This window comes from Oryctolagus cuniculus, chromosome 19 (assembly GCF_051225735.1).
Source record: "Oryctolagus cuniculus isolate XC-2025 breed Fujian yellow rabbit chromosome 19, ASM5122573v1, whole genome shotgun sequence".
Taxonomy (NCBI): domain Eukaryota; kingdom Metazoa; phylum Chordata; class Mammalia; order Lagomorpha; family Leporidae; genus Oryctolagus; species Oryctolagus cuniculus.
Genome location: NC_142885.1, coordinates 7129687 through 7146302, shown reverse-complemented (window position 1 = coordinate 7146302; position 16616 = coordinate 7129687). Strand labels below are relative to the sequence as shown.

Here is a 16616-nt window from a genome sequence, read left to right as displayed (position 1 = left end):
GCTTCACTCCTAAATGATAGCAACAGCCAGGCTTGGGTCAGGCCAAAGCCAGGAGCCTGGAACTCCACTTGGGTGCCTGGTATGGGTAATGGGAGTCCAAGTGCTCGGGTCATTTTCTGCTGCTTTCGCGGATACATCAGCAGGCAGCTGGATCAGAAGCGGAGCGGCAGCCAGGCCTCGAAATTGTGCTCATATGGGATGCTGGTGTCACAGGCATTGGCTTAACCCACTGCAGCCATCATCAGTAGTAAGCCCTTCCTTTAAAGTGTCATACTAATTACTGGGATGTGTGTGTGTGTGTGTGTTAATATTTTTTATTGTGAAAATACCCACAGGGGCTGGCACTGTGGTGTAGCGAGCGAAGCCAACGCCTGCAGTGCTGGCATCCCATGTAGGTACCAGTTCAAGTCCCTGCTGCTCCACTTCTGATTCGGCTCCCTGCTAATGTGTCTGGGAAGGCACCTGAAGTCCTTGTCCCCGGTCCCTGGCCCCTGTACCCACGTCAGAGACCCAGAGGAAGCTCCTGGCTCCTGGCTCTGGCCTGGCCCAGCCCTGGCAGTTGCAGGTATTTGAGGAGTGAACCAGTGGATGGGAGATTTCACTCTCCCTCTCTAATTCTGCCTTTCAAATAAATGCATCTTTTAAAAGAAGAAAATATAAACCTGACCACCTTAACCATATTTCACCACTATGTACAGAATATTTTTATTTTCTTTTCCTTAATATTTATTTATGTGAAAGTCAAAGTGCCAGAGAGAGGGAGGGAGGGAGACAGACACACACACACAGTGAGAGTGAGAGAGATCGTCCATTCACTGGTTCACTCCCCAAATGCCTGCAACCACCAGGGCTGGGCCAGGCCGAAGCCAGGAGCCAGGACTTCCTCTGGAGCAAGGAACTCCATCCGGGTCTCCCACCGATTCCAGCACCTGCTGCCTCCAAGGCACATTAGCAGGAAGCTGGACTGGAAGCAGGGGCTGAGGCCCTCTGATGTGAGATGTGAGTGTCCCAAGCTGTGGCTCGACCTGCTGCACTGCAACGCCTGCCCCTTCAGACATTTTTCAGCTTCCAAAACAGGACCCCTGCACCCGTTAGACACTAACCCCTCGCTCCCCACTTCCCCCAGCCCCTAGCACCCCTCATCCTGCCTTCTTGGTGCAAAAATGCCTGGAGCCGAGCATACGGGTCCTGTCCATTCTGTCTGCGTTATTTCACCTGGCGGAAGGTGCGTGCGCTAAGTTACAACGCAGCCTCGCGCCCTTCCCGAGAGGAAACACTGTTCCCTCAGTACGGCTGCACCCTGAGGAAGGCTGAGACCTCAAAGACAAAGCATCAGGCCACACCCATGGAGCCAACCCAGCCGATGCATAGGGTTGACTACAAAGAAGCTAAAGAGCTAAAGGAGTGCTAAAAAAAAAAAAAAAAAAAAAAAAAAAAAAAAAAAAAAAAAAAAAAAGGCATTAATTTGAGAGACAGAGCTCCCATCTGCTGGTTCACTCCCCAAACGCCCACAATGCCTCGGACTAACTCAATCCAGGACTCCCATTACCAGAGCGTTAGCAGGAAGCTGGGGTCAGGAGCAGAAGCTGGGAATCAAACTTCAAGCACTTGGTGTGGGATGGTGGGCACTGCAGGTCTAAACACCTGCCCCAGGGCTATTTCTTTTCTTTTCTTTTCTTTTCTTTAAGATTTATTTATTTATGCCGGCGCCGCAGCTCACTAGGCTAATCCTCCGCCTAGCGGTGCCGGCACACCGGGTTCTAGTCCCGGTCGGGGCGTCGGATTCTGTCCCGGTTGCCCCTCTTCCAGGCCAGCCCTCTGCTGTGGCCAGGGAGTGCAGTGGAGGATGGCCCAGGTGCTTGGGCCCTGCACCCCATGGGAGACCAGGAAAAAGCACCTGGCTCCTGGCTCCTGCCATCGGATCGGCGCGGTGCGCCGGCCGCGGCGGCCATTGGAGGGTGAACCAACGGCAAAGGGAGACCTTTCTCTCTGTCTCTCTCTCTCACTGTCCACTCTGCCTGTCAAAAAAAAAAAAAAAAGATTTATTTATTTATTTCAAAGGCAGAGTTACAGAGAAGCAGAGGCAGAGAGAGAGAGAGAGAGAGAGAGAGGTCTTCTATCAGCTGGTTCACTGCCCAGATGGCCGAAACGGCCAGGGCTGGGCTAATCCGAAGCCACGAGCCAGGAGCTTCTTCATTTCTGGGTCTCCCACGTGGATGCAGGGGCCCAAGGACTTGCGCCACCTTGCACTGCCTTCCCAGGTGCATTAGGAGGGTGCTGGGTCGCAAGTGGAGCAGCCAGGACTTGAACCAGCGCCCATGTGGGATGCCGGCTCTGCAGATGTTGGCCTCAACCGCTGCACCACAGCACCGGCCCTGTTTCTTAATATGAAGTCTAGTGGGTGGGAGGGATACAGCTCTGGGTCAGGTTTATGCTACTTTTCACTGATTTCTGGTTATACCAAAGAAGGGGCTGTTGCTGTGGCACAGTTGGCTAAGCGACCGCCTACAACACCAGCATCCCACACGGGTGCCAGTTCAAGTCCTGGCTGCTCCACTTCCAACCAAGCTCCCTCCTAACGCGCCTGGGAAAGCAGCGGAAGACAGCCCAAGCACTTGGGTCCCTGCACGCACGTGGGAGTCCCAGATGGAGTTCTTGGCTCCTGGATTTGGCCTGGCTCAGCCCTGGCTGTTGTGGCCTTTTAGGGAGAGACACAGTGGCTAGAAGATCTCTTACTCTTTTAAATAAACAATTAAAAACAAAAACAACAACTCTGGGCTCCCGTGAGGACCACGCCACTCGTGGACGTCCACTTTGCGTCTCTCGTGTTTTCCTCTTTGCTTTTTCTCACATCCCGAGGGGCCTGGGGAGTGCCTCGCCCGTGCTGCTGGGATTCCGGCTCTTCCACAGCTGCTATTTCTGCTAATCTTTTGGATTAGTCTTTCTAACTGCCCGAGAAACACCACCTTAAAAAGGAAATGTTTCTACTTGGTTGGAAACAGTCATGATCGGGTAAAAAAAAAAAAATAATGCTGCAGAAATACCCCAAGGATTGACCTCATTGGTGCTGTGGGGGCCTAAAAATAACCCCTAAGCAAACACCCGAAGCTGGGCTGGGCCCTGTGTGAGAAAACCAGGATCCCGCCGGAGGTGAGGGAGCCTTTGGCTGAAGGGCTGCCCTGCTCTCGGCTTCATCGGATGTGGTGCAAAGACCAAGGCGGACGCAGGGGGATTTAGGGACCAAACAGCCTCCTCTACCCCACAAACGCCTTCCGTTATGTGTCGGTCAGAGCGAGAAGCAGAGCCGATGTGCAGACTGACCTCTGTGATCCCAACGGCGCAGCAGAGGTGTCTAAAGCCTTGGCCAGCAAGGTGCTACGATGCATGATGTCAACATCAGAAAGTCGCCCCTCCCCCCCCCCCCCGACGCCGGCATCCCTCATCAGAGTGCTGGCTCGAGTCTCCGCTGCTCCGCTCCTGATCCAGCTCCCTGCGAAGGCACCTGAGAGGGCAGCAGAGGATGCCCAGGGCACTTGGGCTCCTGCCACCCGTGTGAGAGACCGGGTTGGAGATCCAGGCTCCTGGCTTCAGCCTGGCCCAGCCCTGGCTGTTGTGACCCTTTTGGGAGTGAACTAATAGACAGATCGCTCTCTCTGTCACTCTGCCTTTCAAATAAAGAAATACATCTTTCGGCCGACGCCGCGGCTCACTATGCTAATCCTCTGCCTTGCGGCGCTGGCACACCGGGTTCTAGTCCCGGTCGGGGCGCCAGATTCTGTCCCGGTTGCCCCTCTTCCAGGCCAGCCCTCTGCTGTGGCCAGGGAGTGCAGTGGAGGATGGCCCTAGTACTTGGGCCCTGCACCCCATGGGAGACCAGGAGAAGTACCTGGCTCCTGCCTTTGGATCAGCGTGGTGCACCGGCTGCGGCGGCCATTGGAGGGTGAACCAATGGCAAAGGAAGACCTTTCTCTCTCTCTCACTGTCCACTCTGCCTGTCAAAAAAAAAATAATAATAAAAATAAAAAAATTTAAAAAATTTAAAAAAAAAAGAAATACATCTTTCTTTAAAGAAGTTTCCCCTTGGGATAATCCTTCCGCCAAGTACTTAAGAGGCTCCTGCATCCCATCACAGTGCCTGGGGTGAGATCCAGCTCCAGCTTCCTGCTAATGCAGACCCTGGGAGGCAGCAGGCGATGGCCCAAGTACTTGGTTTCCCACTACCTACATGGGAGACCCGGATTAAACTGGAGGCTCCTAGGCATTTGTGGAGTAAACGGGTGAACGAGAGCTCTCTTTCTCTGTCTCTCACTGTCCTTCTGCTTCTTTTCACAGGCGTCCCCTGGGCTGGGTATTCAGCAGGGGGTGGGGAGGTTAGGCTGGCAAGGAGGCACACATCTTTGTGTGTAGGACCCGGACTTCGCAGGATTGGCAGTCCCCCACCCCTACCCCGTCTCCCTTTCTTTCCCCATCTCTCATCCCCTAAATGCTGACAGCACTTCCCAGCCACTGAGAACACACCCACACACATTTCCAAGGGTCCCTAGGGCTCAGCGTGTCTGCACACTGCACCCTGGCCTGACTCCTGTCACACACGTTCCCTCCGTTTCTCCCCTCCATCTAAAACATGGACTTACTGCTTATATTCTTAGAGATCCAATCCACTCCGATGGGGCAAAGATCTTAGATCTGTTTTAGCCTCTGACCTCCGCTGAGATATAATCGCCTCCCTACTATCTTCCATAACGAACCCAAACTCAGCCTCCACCGTCTCCCACACCCAGCTCAACACCCCCAGCTGTTAGCCTGCAGGGAAGCCCGTGCAAACCTGCTCAGCCCTGCCAAACACCCAACCCCGCACGACCCTTGGCTGCCTTATGCTATGTAAACCTAGCCTGTAAGAGTTCCTGCTCTCTGTCTGTCCCAAGAGCACCTTGGTAGTGAGCCCCTCTCTGGTTCTCTCCCTTGAACTCGGCTGTGAGTTCGAATCTCGCCTCTTTGTCCTGTTCTTCTTTCCTAACACATGCTCCACACAACTCACCCATTTGTTTTTCAATAAACTTGTCTTTGAAAATGTATTTGACAGAGAGAGAGAGAGAGACTTCCATCTGGGCCTCCCATGTGGGTGGCAGGGACCCCATTACTTCAGCCATCACTGCTGCCCCCCAGGGTGCACATGAGCAGGAAGCGGGGTTCGGGAGCAGAGGCCGGGGGCCGGTGTTGCGAGTAAAGCCACTTCCCATCCAGCTCCCTATTTAAGTGCCTGCAAAAGCAAAATGGAGGGTGGCAAAAGTGCTTGGGCCCCTGACACCCATGGGGGAGACCCAGAGGAAGTTCCTGACTTTGGCTTGGCCCAGCATCAGCTGTTGTGGCCATCTGGGGAAGGAACCAATGAATAGAAGAATCTGTCTCTCCGTCTCTCTCTGTAGCTCTTTCAAATAAATAAAAAGATAGAAGAGGAGGGAGGGGGAGGAGGAAGAGGAGGAAGAGCTGCTGCCAGGACTTGAACCCAGCCACCCAGACACAGGAAGTGGGTGTTACAGGCAGGCAGCAACCTAACCACCATGCCAAACTCTCACCCTAATCCATAAAGTATTCAATTCTGTGGCTTTTAGTGCATTCAGAAAGTTTTGCCACCATCACAGTTTCAGAACATTTTTATCATCTGCAAAAACATCCCCCAGGGGACCCGTGTTCTGGCACAGTGGGTTACACCACGGCCTGTGCCGCCAGCATCCCACACGAGCACCCGGTTCCAATCCCGACCCAGCTCCCTGCTAATGTGCCTGGGGAAGCGGCAGCAGATGCCCCAGCACTTGGGCCCCAGCCACCCATGCCACTCCAGCTGGAGTTCCAGGCTCCTGGCGTTGGCCCACCCCAGCCCCAGCCATTTTGTCCATTTGGGGCGTGAACTAGGAGATGGAATCTCTCTCCTCTCTCTGTAACTCTGCCTTTCAAATTAATAGATAAGTCTTTAAAAACAAACAAACAAACCAAACCCTCTGAAGTTATCATCCCCTGAGTCCTGTCCCCACTCCGGCACCGGGCAATCACTATTCTGCTTCCTGTCTCTGCAAACTTCTAAATGCAACCACGCAGTCATGGCTTCTGGACCCAGCGTGGACACAGTCATTTCTCTCTACTGCTGAACAGCTCAGTCAGCTCGGGCCACTGTAACGGGTGATACTGGTGCCTTCAACGGCTCCGGAGCCTGGAACGGCACTGCAGCAGCCGCGAGCAGGGTGAGCGCTCACATCGCCTGGGCTCACAGGAACCTGGCAGAACGGCCCCTGCTCTGAAGAGGAGGAACCCCGAGAAACGAGAGCTGGGGCAGGGAGCTCAGAACAGAGCAGATCCCAAGAAGCTGGGAAAGGGAGGATCCACGGCCCAGTCTGTGCCCTCGTAGAGGCTGGGAGCCCCACGCAGCCAGAGCAGCTGCAGGGCCCTGGGGGCAGCAGCACTGGGGGCACCCCCACCAGCATAGCCTGTGCCACTCTCATTTCCACTCCCAGGGTTCCCAGTGCTTTGTTGTTCAGTCTGGTAGAAATCCGCCCACTGCCTGTTAGCAGGGGGCCGGTGCCATGGCTCACTTGGTTAATCCTCCACCTGTAGCTCTGGCATCCCATATGGGTGCTGGGTTCTAGTCCTGGCTGCTCCTCTTCCAGTCCAGCTCTCTGCTGTGGCCTGCAAAGGCAGTGGAGGATGGCCCAGGTGCTTGGGCCCTGCACCTGCATGGGAGACCAGGAGAAGCACCTGGCTCCTGGCTTCAGAATGGCATAGCTCCAGCCGTAGCGGCCATTTGGGGAATGAACCAACAGAAGGAAGACCTTTCTCTCTGTCTCTGTCTCTAACTACCTGTCAAAAAAAAAAAAAAAAATCCAGTTAGCAGACATGGCCGCCATTTGTCACCATAAGCAGCGGGTTTTTTGCTTACATCATGAATGGCTTCAAGAGGCAAAGTTAAAATCTGACTCGAGGGGCCAGCACTGTGGCTTAGCCGGTAAAACTGCCACCTGCAGCAATGGCATCCAGTATGGGTGCTGGTTCGAGCCTCGGCTGTTCCACTTCCAACCCAGCTCTCTGCTGTGGCCTGGGAAAGCAGTAGAAGATGGCCCAAGTCCTTGGGCCCCTGTACCCCCCATAGGAGACCCGGAAGAAGCTCCTGGCTCCTGGCTTCCATCTGACCCAGCCCCGGCTGTTGTGGCCATTTGGGGAGTGAACCAGCAGATGGAAGACATCTCCTTCCCCCTTCCTTCTCTCTCTCTCTCTCTCTCTCTGTGTGGCTCTTTCAAATGAATAAATCTGTAAAAAAATAATAATAATAAAGAAAGAAAGAAATCTGACTTGAACTTCTTAGGTCATTGCCATATTTCATGTTTCCAACAACTAGGTGATGATCGGGGCCGGCGCTGCGGCGCAGTGGTTAAGTCCTGGCCTGAAGCGCTGGCATCCCATATGGACACCGGTTCGAGACCCAGCTGTCCCACTTCTGATCCAGCTCTCTGCCTGGGATAGCAGTAGAAGATGGCCCAAGTTCTTGGGCCCCTGTACCCACGTGGGAGACCTGGAAGAAACTCCTGGCTCTTGGCTTCGGATCAGCACAGCTCCGGCCGTTGCGGCCAATTGGGGAGTGAACCATTGGACGGAAGACCTCTCTCTCTCTCTAACTCTGACCTTCAAATAAAAATAAATAAAAGCTAGGTGGTGATTATGAGGTTGTTTCTTGGGGAAAGAACCAAAGTGGGGAGAAGCCGGCGGTTGGTCCAAGCGCTGGAAAGGGGAGTGGGAGAGGGTTCTAGTCCTCTGTGACCTGCAGAGCAGAGACGGAGAACAGCTGGATGCGTTTCAGACTGCGGCAATCCTGACAGGAAGGGGGAGAAGGGGTTCAGGAGGCCGGAGGTCTGTGCCTGGGGTGGGCAGGTGATATCGCCCTTGGCAGCCTGGATCTGGAACACTTACCTCGCAAGCCACAGCTCCTGGCGCAGGCCAGGCCAGCACACTACAGCTCCTGCCTAACCTCTGGGACCCCAAGTCAGCTGGGACTGATGGGGGGGGGGGCTCCTGGCAGAAGCCTCTGCCCAAGCTGCTGGGGTGCAGTCGGCAAGTGCTTGAGAGCTTCAACCTTTTTTTTTTTTTTTTTTAATTTATTTGACAGAGTTAGCGAGACAGTGACACAGTGAGAGAGAGAGAGAAAGGTCTTCCTTCCCTTGGTTCACCCCCACAAATGGCCACTACGGCCGGAGCTATGCCGATCCGAAGCCAGGAGCCAGGTGCTTCCTCCTGGTCTCCCATGCGGGTGCAGGGCCCAAGCACCTGGGTCATCCTCCACTGCCTTCCCCGGGACACAGCAGAGAGCTAGACTGGAAGAGGAGCAGCCAGGACTAGAACCCGGCGCCCGTATGGGATGTGAGTGCCGCAGGCGGAGGATTAAACCAGTGAGCCACAGGGCCGGCCCCGAGAGCTCCAACCTCTTGCGGCAGTCCCATGCTAATGACCTGGGGTCACCCACTAACCCGTGGATACTTGAGATCAACTTCTGTTTTGCTCACCAATTTTTAAAGATTTATTTATTTATTTGAAAGGCAGAGTTACAGAGCAAGGGAGAGACATAGAGAAAGATCTTCCTTCTGTTGGTTTATTCCCCAGATGGCTTAGGCTGGTCAGGAGCCTGGAACTCCATCCAGGTCTTCCACGTGGGTGGCAAGGGTCCAAGTACTTGGGCCACCTTCCACGGCTTTCTCAGATGTATCAGCAGAGAGCTGATCAGACGTGGAGCAGCCGGGACTCAAACCGGAGCTCCTACGGCATGTGGGCACTGCAGGTGGCGGCTTAACCCACTGTGCCTAACGTCAGCCCCAATTCACCTGTTTCAGAGCCCAGCATGCCATCAAAAACAAAAGAGAGACATGCCCTGGAAAACTAGAAGTGAGACTGCCGCGGGTTTGGAGCCCTGGCCTGTCCATTTCCTGTCCGTGTCTGGAAGACTCCTTATGTCACAGGGGGAGCTGGCTCCAAGTCCTATTTTTGGCATGAGAGGTGAGGCTGGTGGCCAGGAGGGGAGGCCCGCAGTGGCTCCGGAGGGCGGGGTGGGAGTGGGGGAGGGACGGCACAGGATGTTCTCATGAGTCATCCTAGGCTGGGGAACTGTCCTGTGTGCAGTGCCAAGGTCAAGTTCGAAAGCTAAGACTGTATTTAAAATCGCACACCCCAGGGAGAGGGTGAAGACTACTGCACACAGCAGGGCTGGGACCCCCAAGGCTGGGCATCTTCAGACATGCAAAGTGGGATGGAGGCGAGGCAGAGAGAGGCTGCCCGCAGCCTGAGCTGCCAGGGAAGCGAGACAGAGCTCCCAGCTCCTACAGGGAATGAGGAGCGAGAGGGAAGAGGGGTTCAGAGGAAGCCACGCACAGGGGCAGGCGTCTGGCCGAGCAGCGGAGACACCCAAGTGTCCTGTCAGACGTCAGACAGCCTGTGTTCCACTTCCACCTCCAGCTCCTGACTCCAGCTTCCTGCCAGGGCAGGAGCCCACGGGTGTCGGCAGCGATGGCTCAAGCTCAAGGGACTGGATCCCCACCACCCACGGAAAGACTTGGATCGTGTTCCCCGACCCAACCCAGCTGCTGCAGGCATTCGGGGAGGGAACCAGAGGATGGGCTCTGCAAAGAAGGGCGGTGGGGAGGAAGAGGGCTGTCGGCAAGGTGACAACCAAGGGCACGCCATCAACAGTCACAGGCGCACCCACCCACGGCGAGGGGCCTTTGAGAAGCGGAGCCCTTGGGTGCTCAGAGAGGTCCGGGAGTTTGCCATGAAGGGGATGGGGGATGGGGGATGGGGACTCCAGCTGTGCACGCTGCCCCAGCTGTCTGGGCCAAAAGGGGGAAGGAACACCTTCTGCGTGCACCTGAGTGAGACTGCCCAGAGAACAGAGGAATGATGGAGATTTGTCCAACGAGCTCTATGCTTTGGCTCCCCGTGCACCTGTCACCACTTTCAAAAATCTATGGGTGATGTGCATGAGAGCTAACTGATTAAAGCTATAAACCCAAAAATAAAGGTGTTTCTTTTCTTTTTTTTTTTTTTTTTGGACAGGCAGAGTGGACAGTGAGAGAGAGAGACAGAGAGAAAGGTCTTCCTTTGCCATTGGTTCACCCTCCAATGGCCGCCACGGCCACCGCGCTACGGCCGCCGCACCACGCTGATCCGATGGCAGGAGCCAGGTGCTTCTCCTGGTCTCCCATGGGGTGCAGGGCCCAAGCACCTGGGCCATCCTCCACTGCACTCCCTGGCCACAGCAGAGAGCTGGCCTGGAAGAGGGGCAACCACCGGGACAGAATCCTGCGCCCCGACCGGGACTAGAACCCGGTGTGCCGGCGCCGCAAGGTGGAGGATTAGCTTAGTGAGCCGCGGCGCCGGCCTATAAAAATATAAAAAACAAAAAAAGCCACATTTTCTAACACGTGCACCTTGCGGCTTTAAAGCGCTCTCTATAGGTCTTGGGGTTAGGTGTTGTTGTGGGGTTTGACACATGACAAACCACGCTGGTAACTTTTGCTTAAGAATTTGCATAAACAAAAAAACCAGGGAACACAGGACCTCTGCACAGCCGCGCACTGAGTGAGCCCACGGCTCCCCCTGGTGGCCACAGTGAGCCTTGCAGCACACACATGTGGGTCTTGGCTTCCAAGCCTCACCCACTCTCCCTGAATTAAGCAGTTTCATAGACTGTGCTGAAATCCACACACTGTCCTGCAGCCGTGAGCTGTCCCCTGCGACCTGTTTCATTTGCTCACCTTCAGAGGGTGGAGGGTTTTCCACTGAAACTTTGCCCCCATTAACAAAAGGCTCCGTGAGGGGTGGGTGTGGGTGTCCCGGCACCTGCTGCAGCCCGCTCCACTCCACTTCTGACCCTTCCGCCCCGGGAAGCGGCGGATGATGGCTCAAGGTTTTGGGCCCCTGCCACACACGTGGGAGACCCGGATGGAGCTCCCGGCTCCTGGCTTCAATCTTGCCCAGCCCCCCAGCACGTGGAAACACACTCTGTCACTGTGCCTTTCTAACGAATAAGTAACTTTTTAAAATAAAAAACTAAAGGCCACTTCACAAAGCGACTCTTGGACGTTCCCACAGTTAAGTTTCGTCTGCCAACTTAATTTATGCATGTGGCCCCAACGCTCTGCAGAAGACTGTGCCCAGCACCACAGGTTGTAGAAGGAAAACCAGGGGTGGGCGTTTGGCCAGGAGGCTGACGCGCTCCCGTCATCTCCTGGTGGGCCTGGGTTTAACACCCAGCTCTGCTCCCGCTCCCCTTCCATGCACACCCTGGGAGAAGCAGTGATGGCTGGGTTCCTGGCACCCACAGCGGGGAGCCTGGGCTGGGTTCCTGGTCACCTGATCCAGCTCTACTGCAGGCATTTGGGGATTGAACCAATGCAAGGGGGTTCTCTATAGATCTAATAAATAAACACACAAACAGAAAAATCCTGGTCCTTCAGTCTTGCCAACGGCGGTGTCAGTGAATTTAAAGTGTAATGAATTTTTCCCACGGACGGGGACCTGGAGGCTCACCTGGGCAGGTGCTGTGGTCTGAAGGTTTCTCACCTTCTTGGACCCTTTTCTCCCAACACATCACAACCATCCCTATGATGAACATGAGTGGCAAAGGCCCAGTGCACAGCCGTCCTGGTCAGTTCTGACCCTTTATGCATGGTCCAAATGCAAAGGCTGGTGGGAAAAGTGGCTCTGGGCACCGCACACCTCACATGTGTTTAAACCCCAACAGCTGATTTTCTCTCCCAAGGACCCCCCCCACCCCACCCACACACACAGGCAGGACGACACATAGGACGGGTGAGCAGGAGCCGCAGAGTACATGAGCGTGCTGAGGTTGGACGGCTGACCCCTGCAATCACACAGGTGCTTAAACCCCCAGCTCGCAAACTTAATGGGATGAGGAGGCTGGACACGTAATCCAATTAGATGTGGAGGCTTTGGGAATCGACTAAGAGTAGATTAGGTTATTAGTGCTGCGGCTGTAGGAGACGCGATCCGTCTCTGTGCCAACTCAGGACCCCGCCAGCAGGGAGGCTGGTGATGTAGAACCCTTGGCTACAAATAAACCTCTCTTCCTTATAAAGTTAGTCGGCCTCAGGTATTTAGCTACAGTAACGAAGACTGGATTCATACAGCATTCAGCCAAAGAGATGTGGCTGGTCAAGATATTCTTCTTATGGAATCCGTCATACAGGAAAATGGAGAAGCTGGCGAAACATTTTAAGTTAGGGGCCAGTGCTATGGCGGGGCAGGCTTTACCCGCTATGCCACAGCGCCGGCCCCTGCTCCACTTCTGATGCAGCTCCCTGCTAATGTACCTGGAAAAGCAACAGCAGATGGCCCAAATGCTTGGGCCTCTGCCACCACACAGGGGACCCAGATGGAGTTCCAGGCTCCCAGGTTTGGCCTGGACCAACCTTGGCCATTGGGAAGAGCTCTTTCTACCTGTGTCTCCGTCCCTCTGTCACTCTGCCTTTCAAATAAATGTCTCTTATTTTTTATTTTTTTCGAAGATTTATTTATTTATTTGAAAGAGTTACAGAGAGAGAAGGGGGAGAAAGGGGGAGAGAGGAGAGAGGGGGGAGGGGGAGGGGATGGAGGGAGGGAGGGAGGGAGAGATGTCTTCCATCAGATGGTTCATTCCCCAATTAGCTGCAATAGCCGGAGCTGCGCCAATCCGAAGCCAGGAGCCAGGAGCTTCCTCTGAGTCTCCCACGCGGGTGCAGGGGCCCAAGGACTTGGGCCATCTTCTACTGCTTTCCCAGGCCACAGCAGAGAGCTGGGTCGGAAGTGGAGCAGCCGGGTCTCAAACCGGCGCCCATATGGGATGCCGGCACTGCAGAGCAGGGCTTTAACCCGCTGCGCCACAGTGCCAGCCCCATAAATATTTTTTAAAAGTTACTTCCAATTAAACATTTTCAATTTCATGCATTTGCTGAACATTGCTTTTACAGGGCGGGAGAGAATAAGCGGGCAGTAACAGCGAGCCCTACCTGCCACTCACCTGGATGCAGCATCTGCCTCACTCTGCACTCTGGAAGACACAACAGGACACAAGGCGAGATTACACCTGCTTCTCTTCCTTCTGTGTTCTTGATTTCTCACTGAATTCAGACGTGCCTGGCCTGGTCTCGCCACACATAGAACAAAGTCCCTGCATGTAAAACAAGCCAGCTCTTCTCTGCTCAGGCTCACCCTCACGCCGGTGGAGACACAAGAGACAGGACGTTGTAGGCATACCTGCGTCCTAGGCAGGACATCCCCAGGTGTCCTGCAAAGTCCCCGGGTTCTCATCGGCGTCTGTGAACAAGGGACATAGACACAAACCTCTCCCAAGTCCACGGCCATCGGCAGCAGGCGGGGGCTTGTAAGCCTGAGTACAACACAAGACAATAATTCAGATTAAGAGAACAGGATCCATTTCCTCCTCATCAAATTACTTGTTTTTTGATAACAGAAAGAGAACTCTTAGTAGGCAAGACAGGGCAAGGGAAGAGAGGTTAAGACCACTGCCTTTTAGAAAACAAACAAGAAATGAAAGAGAGGCCGGCGCCGCGGCTCACTAGGCTAATCCTCTGCCTGCAGTGCTGGCACCCCAAGTTCTAGTCCTGGTCGGGGTGCCGGATTCTGTCCCGGTTGCCCCTCTTCCAGGCCAGCTCTCTGCTGTGGCCAGGGAGTGCAGTGGAGGATGGCCCAAGTGCTTGGGCCCTGCACCCCATGGGAGACCAGGAGGAGGCACCTGGCTCCTGGCTTCAGATCGGCGCAGCGCACTGGCTGCAGCAGACATTTGGGGGATGAACCAAATGAAGGAAGACCTTTCCGTCTCTAACTCTGCCTGTTTAAAAAAAAAAAAAAAAGAAAAGAAACGAGAAAGAACAGGATGAGAGCATTTGGCATAGCCGTGAAGGGTGCCTCCTGGGAAACTGTATCTCACACTGGAATGTTTGTGTTCAAGTTCCAGCTTGGTTCCTGATTCCTGCTAACACACACCCTGGGAGGCAGGTGATGGCTCAAGTGCTAGGGGTCCCCGCTACCCTTCTAGACTGTGAGTTCCCAGCACCTGGCTTTGGCCAGGCCCAGTGCTGGCTGTTGTAGGCATTTAGGGAGTATATTAGCACGTAGGATCTTTCAAAGAAAAAAAAAATCAAGGGGCTGGTGTTTTGGTGTGGTGACCTAAGAAACTGCTTGCAACATCAGCATCCCATTATCTGAGCACTGGTACGAGTCCCAGCTGCTGCTTTTTTTTTTTTTTTTGACAGGCAGAGTGGACAGTGAGAGAGACAGAGAGAAAGGTCTTCCTTTGCTGTTGGTTCACCCTCCAATGGCCGCCGCGGCCAGCGTGCTGCGGCCGGCGCACCACACTGATCCGATGGCAGGAGCCAGGAGCCAGGTGCTTTTCCTGGTCTCCCATGGGGTGCAGGGCCCAAGCACCTGGGCCATCCTCCACTGCACTCCCTGGCCACAGCAGAGAGCTGGCCTGGAAGAGGGGCAACTGGGACAGAATCCAGTGCCCCAACTGGGACTAGAACCCGGTGTGCTGGCGCCGCAAGGCGGAGGATTAGCCCAGTGAGCCGCGGCGCCGGCCCCCAGCTGCTGCACTTTCAAAACAGCTTCCTACTAATGTTCCTGGGAAAGCAGCGCTTGGGCCCCTGCACCCATGTCGGACAGCCACATGGAGTTCTAGGCTCCTGGTTTCACTCACTCGTGGTTGTTTGGGAAGTGAACTGGCAGATGGAAGATCTGTTTCTCCCTCTATCATTCTGCCTTTCAAATAAATACATATCTCTTTAAAAAGAAATTGGGGCCAGCGCTGTGGCATAGTGGGTAAAGCCACTGCCTGCGGTGCCAGCATCCCATATGGGTGCTGATTTGAGACCTGGCTGCTCCTCTTCGTCTGCTATGGCCTGGGTGCTTGGGCCGCTGCACCCATGTGAGAGACTCAGAGGAAGCTCCTGGCTCCTGGCTTCAGATCAGCCCAGCTCTGGGTGTTGCAGCCATTTGGGGAGTGAACCAGCAATTGGAAGATCTCTCTCTGCCTCTGGCTCTCAAATAACTTTTTTTTTTTAAGATTTGTTTATTTGAAGCCGGCGCCGCGGCTCACTAGGCTAATCCTCCGCCTTGTGGCGCCAGCATACCAGGTTCTAGTCCCAGTTGGGGCGCTGGATTCTGTCCCGGTTGCCCCTCTTCCAGGCCAGCTCTCTGCTGTGGCCTGGGAGTGCAGTGGAGGATGGCCCAAGTGCTTGGGCCCTGCACCCCACGGGAGACCAGGAAAAGCACCTGGCTCCTGGCTCCTGCCATCGGATCAGTGTGGTGCGCCGGCTGCAGCGCGCCGGCCACAGCGGCCATTGGAGGGTGAACCAACAGCAAAGGAAGACCTTTCTCTCTGTCTCTCTCTCTCACTGTCCACTCTGTCTGTCAAAAAAAATATATATATATATATAGTGCTCGCTTCTGCAGCACATATACTAAAATTGGAACGACACAGAGAAGATTAGCATGGCCCCTGCGCAAGGATGACACGCAAATTCGTGAAGCGTTCCAATCTAAAAAAAAATATATATATATATATGTTTATTTGAAAGTCAGAGACAGAAGGAGAGGCAGAGGCAGATAGAGGTCCTCCATCCACTGGTTCACTCCCCAACTGGCCACAACAGCTGGAGCTGCACTGATCCGAAGCCAGGAGCTTCTTCCAAGTCTCCCACGTGGGTGCAGGGGCCCAAGGACCTAGGCCATCTTCCATTGCTTCCCCAGGCCATAGCAGAGAGCTGGATCGGAAGTGGAGCAGCTGGGACTTGAACCGGCGCCCATATGGAATGCCAGCATGGCAGGCGGCGGCTTTACCCACTATGCCACAGCATCTCAAATAATCTTTAAAAAAAAAAAAAAAAGACTATTCAACTTCTCAACATTAACTGCGAAAGGAAAAAAATACATATAAACCAAAGAACAGTAGTTTTTATTAAGTTTTTTTTTTTTTTAATTTATTTGAAAGGCAGAGTTAGAGAGAGAGGAGAGACAGGAGAGAGAAACAGACCCACAGGTTCACTCCCCAAATGGCCAGGCCTGCCCATGCCAAAGCCAGGAGTCCAGAAGCTCTTCCAGGTCTCCCAGGTGGGTGCAGGGGCCCAAGTACCTGGGCCATCTTCTGCTGCTTTCCCAGGCCATCAGCAGGGAGCCGGATGAGAAGTGGAGCAGCGGGGTCTCGAACCAGTGCCCATATGGATGCTGGCGCTGCAGGCGGAGGCTGAACCTGGAACACTGTAACACTGGCCCAGGGAACAGCAGTTTTTAAAAAGTGAGCTTTCTTGGTTCTCACAGCTGCAATGATACAACCTGAGGCACTTCAAATGGACCACCCTTGCCCAGTTCCATCATGGAAGCCGCATTGCTTACACATAAACATCTAGGCCGCTTCTTTTACAGTTAGGACCTTTATATGGATCTAGGGCACATCAGAAAGAAAGTTCACACAAAGTGAAATGAAAAGATACTTTTGGTGCAAAACGATTTTGAGGATCAGTGTTTTTTTTTTTTTTTTTTTTTTTTTTGACAGGCAGAGTGGACAG

General features: G+C 54.1%; 2 long non-coding RNA genes and 1 other non-coding gene across 3 annotated transcripts in view; 2 read left to right on the top strand and 1 right to left on the bottom strand.

Annotated features, from left to right (window-relative positions):
* Positions 1-1704: 1704 nt before the first annotated feature.
* LOC149120321 (uncharacterized) overlaps positions 1705-16616 on the bottom strand; it is a 45418-nt gene continuing 30506 nt past the window's right edge. The window contains exon 4 of the long non-coding RNA XR_016225784.1: positions 1705-1897. This is a non-coding gene — a long non-coding RNA (uncharacterized LOC149120321). The remainder of the gene's footprint in view (positions 1898-16616) is intronic.
* Positions 8126-10050, top strand: LOC149120323 (uncharacterized). The gene is made up of 2 exons (XR_016225781.1): positions 8126-9033; positions 9490-10050. It is a non-coding gene; the product is annotated as an uncharacterized LOC149120323 (long non-coding RNA).
* Positions 15489-15595, top strand: LOC149120322 (U6 spliceosomal RNA). The gene has a single exon (XR_016226395.1). It is a non-coding gene; the product is annotated as a U6 spliceosomal RNA (small nuclear RNA).